The sequence below is a fragment of the Otolemur garnettii genome, unplaced genomic scaffold, assembly GCF_000181295.1.
Source record: "Otolemur garnettii isolate 467f Iridium unplaced genomic scaffold, OtoGar3 scaffold00016, whole genome shotgun sequence".
NCBI classification, from domain to species: domain Eukaryota; kingdom Metazoa; phylum Chordata; class Mammalia; order Primates; family Galagidae; genus Otolemur; species Otolemur garnettii.
The window spans coordinates 19,848,047-19,856,719 of record NW_003852411.1 but is presented as its reverse complement, the minus strand read 5'-3'; positions in this window follow the sequence as shown (position 1 = coordinate 19,856,719).

The window sequence follows — 8,673 nt, the reverse complement described above, 5'->3', positions numbered from 1 at the left end:
AAAAAAAAAAAAAAAAAAAGGAACAGAAAAGATGTTAATACATAGAGAAAATCGCCACTCCCACATGCACAGGGTTCATTCTGAGGGGCGGCTGCCCGTGCCTTCTCTGTCTTAGATGGAGCTTCCTGTTCTGGGTGCCTGGCTGAGAAGGACATGTGCTCAGGGGCAATGCTGAGCCCAGATAATGAGACTTCTGCCGCTGCGCCCTCTGATAAGTTTCCTCTGTGTTTGTTCCGGGGATCCTTGTTAACAATCAGTCTTTTCCACATTGTTCTTTTCTCCTTTTCATTTTAACTGTTTTCTTTAAAATCCTAATGTATTTAATAGCAAATATTACCCCTGTTTTATAGAAGAGGAAACCAAAGCTTACCTTTCTTTAATGCTTTATAGTTGTAGGAAGCTTGTGACATCTAAAATCTCTCACTTTGAGTACATCTCTGTTTATTCTTAGTTTTTTCTTTTTTTGTTTTTTGTTTTTTGTTTTTGAGACAGAGTTTCACTCAGTCACCCTGGCACCATAGATCACAGCAACATCAAACCTGTGGGCTCAATTGATCCTCTTTGCCTTAGCCTCCCTAGTAGATGGGACTACAGAAGCCTGCCACACCATCTGGCTAGCTTTTTCTATTTTTTAGTAGACACAAGGTCCCACTCTTGCCCAGTCTCATCTCAGACTCCTGAGCTTAAGCCAATCTGCCAACCTCAGCCTCCCAGAGTACTAGGATTACAGGCGTAAGCCATCGCGCCTGGTCCATTCTTAATTTCTGATCATTTTTCTCTTTCATATATTTTATATGTTAATCTGTGCCTAAAATTTCTGTACATTTGTCTTCAATGCTAATTGTGCCTTTTACCCATGTAAGAGTACTCTCTTTATTCCAGTATAAAATTACCCTCTTAATTCTATTTATTTGTTAAGCTTTCCTTTAAAATTTTGACATTGAAGTGACAGCTCTCAGTGGAGAGAATGAAAAGGAAAGGAGGGAATTTGCATGTATAATCCTTGGTGATTCATGCAGGTGGGACCACGAATTTTAAGGTCCCTTCCAGATGCTCTTGGGCTTGGAGCCAGTAGGTTATAATCTTTATTACCGACTCATTAAGTAATATTCTTTTTCAAAATGGTAATCCCATTCTCTACCTCTCTAATAGGCATGGTTTATGGAGAAAATGGAATTAAACTATGTCTTTTGGTTATTTTAATGAACTATGTAAATTGAACACAACATTATTTTTCACAGTTTCCCACTATCCTCACCACTGGCCTCTTCCTCCACACTCATTTTCCCACAGCAGTTTATGGTAAGACCCCTGTGCTCACTGAGGTTAATACAATTTTTAAGTCTCCTGCTCCTGACTCCAGAATCCTGAGACTCTAATCCAAGGAAAATAATTTTATTCATTACAACATTCCTGGTGCTTGGCTTTTGTTTTCCCTGAGAGAATCTTGAAAGAGTCAAAGTTTGGTCAATTTTCACTGATGTTCTCAGCCCCAACCACTGATATACAGGGTGGACATAAATTTAATATTGTATAGGAACTTTATATCCACGCTGTATTTATCAGAAGCCACAATATGTGGCTTCTTCAGATAACTGAAGCCACTAGCCTCCCAGACGTCATTCATCCTCAAGACCAAAGGTCACAGTCTAAAACTCCTGTGCACCAAATGAAAGGGAAACTCCCTCCTCAATGAGCCAAATTCCTGGCATTATCCCTTTCAGTTTTAAAATTTCCCATATTTTTCTGTCAAGCTCACACATCCAGACATTTTCTACTAAGTTAATGTGGTTTCTTTTCTGTTTCTTTTTCTTTCTTTTTTGAGACAGAGTCCCACTATGTCACCCTCAGTAGAGTGCCGTGGTGTCACAGCTCTCAGCAACTTCTAACTCCTGGGCTTAAGTGATTCTCCCAAGTAGCTGGGACTACAGGCGCCCACCACAATGCCTGGCTATTTTTTGTTACAGTGGTCATCATTGTTTTAGCTGGGCTGGGCTGGGCCGGGTGCAAACCCGCCACCCTCAGTGTACATGGCTGGAGCTGTAACCACTGTGCTACAGGCGCCGAGCCAATGTGGTTTATTTTTTTAAAAAAACATCATTACTCATTCTTTAAGAATCTGTTCCTCTGACCAAATCATTCCAGCAGAGTGACTTACGCCAGCATCTCTCTCTAACACATGCCATTCTGCAGTTACTCACATGCATTCCCAGCCACTCACTACCCGCTGTGTATGGCTTTGCTGAATTCAGCTTATTGAATTTTCAAAGCTACTTACTTGTAACAAAACATATACCTTTCCCCTATTTCTATGCCGGGATGTTAGAAAGAGACACCTGCCTCCTCTTCATCTCACACATAGGAGGCTTGTTGGCTGCCAAGAGCTACCCAGAGAGTGTAATATATAAACACTGTAGTTGAAAGTCATAAGGGTTTGAGGTCTGGTGAGAATCTTGATTCAAAATCTGGGCCAACTGCTCTTGCATGAGGAACAGGGCAAATGCTACCATATTGAGACAGGCCAACATTACTGAAGTTTTCCAGGGCGAGGGATGGTAAAGGGAATCATGGACATGGAAGAGCTAGAGAGGGTCATCACAGGTGCTTATCCTACAGGGCCACCTGAAGAGATGCCAGAACTTGAGCAGCAAGTACTTCAGAGATGAACACAGGATTGCCAGGAGCTATAGGCAGCACAAAGAGCTCTCTGATGTAGAGAAACAGCTGCTGAGGACAAGGCAGCTGAAGTCACAGACCTGAACCCAGCTCCAGAAAGCCAGAAAAGTGTTTCCCAGAAGATTCTGCTTCAACATCTGTCATGTTTCCACTGAATTTATTCAGTCATTCAATTAACATTTTTTCTATCCCTTTGTCCTTTCTGGCCAGGAAGTTCGGGGGCAAGGAAGAGAAGATTAGGAGATAGAAAAGCAGCCAGCCGCATCCCAGAGGCTTCCGGCAGGAAGAGGCTGATCCAAGGTAGGAGGATATACTGCTAAGTCACATTGTGAGATGTGTTTAATGATAATTCTCACTGCTGATTTCAGACTGTGCTCTTTACTTAAAATGGCCGTACCTCCTGAATAGAAATGCCTTGAGATCCACCAGAGTTTCATTGGGGAATAGAGAAGGTTATCTCCACTAAACGGATGGAGGGGGGCAATGAACTCGTGCACTGCTTATATTATGAGTTATGTCTGACCACCCTACTCCTTAGACTTCACATCATCCCCTCTGTAACAGTGAGGGATAAAAGGCAGATGCAAACCCAAGACCCACAAAGATTGTGTAGGGCCCATGCAATGTCAGCTAAGTCACCTTGTTGCAGAAAGAGAACCTACTCCCTTTCTTTCAGCCAGAGACGCCATCTTCCAGCAATTCACCAAAATGACAAACACAAAGGGAAAGAGGAGAGGTACCTGTTATGTGTTCTCTAGGCCTTTTAGAAAACATGGAGTTGTTCCTTTGGCCACATATATGCGAATCTACAAGAAAGGTGAGATTGTAGACATCAAGGGAATGGGTGCAGTTCAAAAGGGCCTACCACACAAATGTTACCCTGGCAAAACTGGAAGAGTCTACAGTGTTACCAGCATGCTGTTGGCATTGTTGTAAACAAACAAGTTAAGGGCAAGATTCTTGCTAAGAGGATTAATGCTGGTATTGAGCATATTAAACACTCTAAGAGCCGAGACAGCTTCCTGAAACACATAAAGGAAAATGATCAGAAAAAGAAGGAAGCCAAAGAGAAAGGTACTTGGGTTCAACTGAAGCACCAGTCTGCTCCACCCAGAGAATCTCACTCTATGAGAACCAACAGAAAGGAGCCTGAGCTCCTGGAACCCATACCCTATGAATTCATAGCATAATAGGCATACAGCACAGCACACAGGAGAACCAAGAGACCCCTCTGAGTCAAAGCATAAAGTGCTGAAAACTATTATCCATAAATTCATGGCATTATAGGTATACAGCATAGCACGCAGCATAGTAACCAAGAAAACTAATGAAACAGCAATATTAGGTGTTGGAACCTATTCCCCATGAATCCATGGCATAATGGTCATACAAAGCTTTGTCACATTCAATGGCAAGGAATTGAATATGGAACCTTCTCCCTATGAATTCATGGCATAATAGGTATTAAAAATAAAAAGCTACATGTTTCTCTTCATTGACTAAAAGTATGGTATTCCCTTCCCCAAAGAAATATTAAAAGCAAATTTTAATAGTGTCCTTAAAAATAAAAAGAGAAGGGTGGTACCTATGGCTCAAAGGAGTGGGGCACCATATGCCAGAGATGGCAGGTTCAAACCCAGCCTTGGCTAAAAACTGCAAAAAATAATAATAATAACAAAATAAATAAATAAAATAAAATAAAGAGAGAGAGACTGTACCGTGGCTACTTTAATCACAAAAGGAATTGATTATAGATATTAGGTAGCTCAGGGGGCTGGAGAAACATATTTATAGCTGAAACCATTCCCGGAAACTCACCACACAAGAGTGTTTCCACCATTGACCCTAGAGCCAAGCCACTTCCTCCTGCACCCAGCCTGTTTCCTCACTTGACTCTCCAAAGTTGTATGTTCAGTTGGTGGAATCTGGATAGCAGGCCAGCACCATTATACAAAAAAAAAAGACAATAATTGTAACAGGGAAACAGTTAAAATACAGAATCTATTCAAAAAATGTTGGACAACCACAAATGACAGATGTCCTTGTGTCCCCTTCATGCTGGTTTCTGTTCCTGTTCATTGTACCATGAGGTGTTTCTTGCCTTTTTTCCAAAGCTTGATGAGGAAAGTCTGGGTTTTATACTTCTTCTTAGTGGTATGTCTGTTCAGAATTCACAAAGCCCGTAAGTTGCAAGTCTGGGTGCCTAACATTTACACTTTTTCTTCTAGTCAATCAGAAATCTTAAAGGTCAACTATGGCTCACCACATCACCACAACCTTCTTCTCAGGGAGCTCCAACTCATAATGACTTCTTCTTTTTCAAACATATGTCTGCTACATGTCCTCTGTCTCCACTTGTAACATCTCTCACTGTGCTGTCTTTAGCTGTTCTATTATCTATAAAGGCAGCTAAAGTAGAGAAAGAGAACTTCATGGGGTTATTTCTTGTAGACACTCATTTATACACCTCCCATGCTTACTACACGGTAAATGTTCAGCAAATTTTTGTCACCTTTAGAAGTTAGGACACCACTGGGTAATAAGCTTCTGAAAAACAACCCAATATCATGGGGTCATATAATCAAAGTTTTGCCACTTTCTTGGCATGCACACACTCCCAAGTGCTTAATCAGGAGCCTACCCACAGAACACACCCACCTCAGTGTTTCCTGGCCCTGTAGATCAGTATCTTTGCCCACTCCACTGCCAATCCCAGCAGCACCACTGGCTTCCAGGCTCTTTTTTACATTTCTCTGAAACACCAAAGACTTCTGCAACACCAAAGTGTGACTAACAGGACTTGTCATAGTATGAGCACATGGTGTTATGGGTTGTAAGTGGTTGGTCAGTGGCTTTTCAAGAGCATCTGAGGTTTAGGAAAACCTGGATCTGGATTAGTGTCAAATAATTCCCCTCCTCTGTAAATCAGTCTCTTCTTCCTTATAGAAGTTTCTTCTAACACAGTGTTTCCTAACCAGAGGGAATAGTTCTTCTGGTTTGGGCTTGGTGTGGAGTTTCCATTAAGTGTTTGCTCATCTTTGTCTTAGGGGCCTGCCTACCTGGTTACCCCCACCTGCCTCTGGTCACTGTGGGAGAAGAGCAGGGCTAATGCCTGCACCTCAGCCTGGCCCGTGTGCTTTTCACACCCACACCTGCTGCCATTGCTGCCCACTACTTAACACAGCAGCCTCGTTCCTCCCCCAGTGAAGGCTCCAGGTTTCCCTGCCTTCTTGTATCTGTGGACTTTAGACTTAGAAGCCCCCAATCACTCCTACCTCAGTATTTTTCTCCTGCTTGTAATTTTGTTTATAATTTTGGAGGACTGATTACACAGTAGTTTGGCTTTTTGTTTTTTCAATATTTCTCAAAATTTTACATCCACTCATGTAGTAGCTATCTCAGTTTGTCTGGCTAGTGTCTTTTACAAACCAATCGTCTCTTGATCCCATTGATCAAATTTGCTACAGCTCTGAAAAAGAATCAAGATAAACAATGACTTTTCTTTGTATTTCAGTCTATTCTGACATTGGTCATGGAGGTAGGAGTAGGTGACTGTTGATAAAAGTTTTTCAACCTGTATATCTTTGGTAATTTCTAAATTTCTTATGTGTACATCTCAGACACACTTCTTTGCTAGTCCTTGGCCCTAACACTCCTTTGTAGAATTTCAGTATTCCATCTGGGTACCTTAAAAGGAGAAAGTTTAAGAAGTATTCCTTTATTCATGGATAGAACATCATGGCAGCAAAATAAAAAACTGAGTTTTCAAACTTTTGAAATGTAGCTGCTTTACTTGAACAGTCTTTCAAGATGGGCATTTTATTCCTGGGCTAAATCACAAGAATTAAGATAAGTAGAGGGAGTGACAAATATGTTAATTAGCTTAATTGTGGTAATCATTTCACAATGTATACCTCTATCAAAATATCATATTGTATACATACATACATAATTTTTCTCAATACCTCAATAAAGCTGGAGGAAAATTCTAGCTAAAAGAGTGATAGAAAATTTATTCTTAAACTATGCATATGGTCGTCTGAGAAAATACAATTGAATATAGTTGTGTGTATACATGTGTATGTATAGGGAGAAACCACATATATGTGTGTGTATGTGTACATGTGCTTATATTATGTAAAAAAAATTCATATTTTTAAGAGATAATGAGCTCCTGTAAAGATAGACTTGAAACTGGAGAAACATTAGGGAGAATGTTAAAGCTATTTTGAATTTTGTTCATAAGTTCATCATTTTTGTGTTTTATAGATTGAATGTCATATTTTTAAAAATATAAGATAGCATCTTTATAAGTTGCATCATTTTTTCTTATGCCACTGATAAAGAAAAAATATTTCCAATTTTTTTTTAAAAAAGAATTAATGGTAGGTTCTAGAATTAGGTAGGTTCTCAACTTTACGTAGCATTTCTATGTTAGTTGTCTTAGACTAATAAAATCATCTAAATGAGTACTCTGGGAGGCTGAGGTGGGTGGATCATCTGAGCTCAGGAGTTTGAGACCAGCCTGAGCAAAGTGAGACCCCCATCTCTACTAAAAATAGAAAAAAACTAAGGGGGTTGTAGCAGGTACCTCTAGTCCTAGCTACTCAGGTGGCACAAAGGATCTCTGGAGCCCAAGAGTTTGAGTATGACACCACAACACTCTACCTCAGGACAACTAAGTGAGACTCTGTCTCAAAAAAAAAAGAAAGTCATCCAAATAAATCATAAGTACTATAATTCACTCTTGGCCAACAGGCATTTTCAGCTAGGTTTCAGCCTCTCCTTCAACATGGACCAAATATTATTTCTTCAGAAAGGGAACAAAGAGCATGAAAGTGTAAGAAACAATAAAACTGGGAGGAAAAAGTCAAACAAGCTTACACAGAGAGTTGGTGGTATCAGTGCAGCATCTGACACATGGCGACATACTCCTCCAAACTCATTACTCAACCTCAGAAGAGCCAGAGTGACTCTTTGAGACTTGTTTAGTTTAAATTAGAGATAGATGTTTTCTCTGAAGAAATATGCATCCTTAATTGAATTTTCCTCTAAGCTATGGTGTGTGGGATGGGGTAAGGAGGAGAAAAAAAATTGAAACAGACATTGATAAAAGCTTTCACAGACAAAAGTGGAAATCTGCCATCTTCTCTCTTTTCTGTGGAACCAGAGGCTGTGTCACACATCCTTGGGTGAATCAAAAGAACACATGTTTCCTTCATAGGAGCTATGCTCTCTGCTCTGTTTTTGTAGATAAAATAGCTCAATTAGGAGGAGTCTCTAGGATAAATCCATCCTTTTCACTTGATGTGGATTTATCCACCCATTTATTAATTCATTCATTCTCTGGCTGCCTCTAAGATGCCAATATTCTTGCTAAATTTTAGGTATAAAGCTGTAGATATAACAAAACTCTTTGAACATAGGACTCAGTGAAGGAAAAAGAAAAGTATGTAGCAATTATAAATGATACCAGACACAAAATGTACACGATATTTTATAAGAGTCCATAGGAAGAATAACTATCCAATGTGGAGTAAAAAGAAAGCCTTCCTAGAATAAGTGATAATTAAATCTAGAAATAAGAGTAGTCATTTAAACATGAAGGAAAGAAAATATTTCAAACAGCACAACAAGTTTGGGAAGCTGAAAGTAATTCTTCCTCTTGAGACATAGGTCTTCAAGTGTGAGCAAAAGTGAATAGGTTTGGTAAAAGATAAAGTTAAAGAGATAGGCAGAAACCAGGCCAGAAAGGCATGGGCATAATTTAGAAATTGTGTATGAAGAACAAGAAGAATGCCAGAAAGACATGAAAATAATTTAGAATTGTGTATGAAGAATGATTTCTACTGTGAGAAGTGGAAATCGCCAAAACAATTATTTAATCCATAGTGATCAAGACAGCATGGTATTGGCACAAAAACAGAGAGGTAGATGTATGGAACAGAATAGAGAACTAAGAGATGAACCCAGCTACTTACCATTATTTGATCTTTG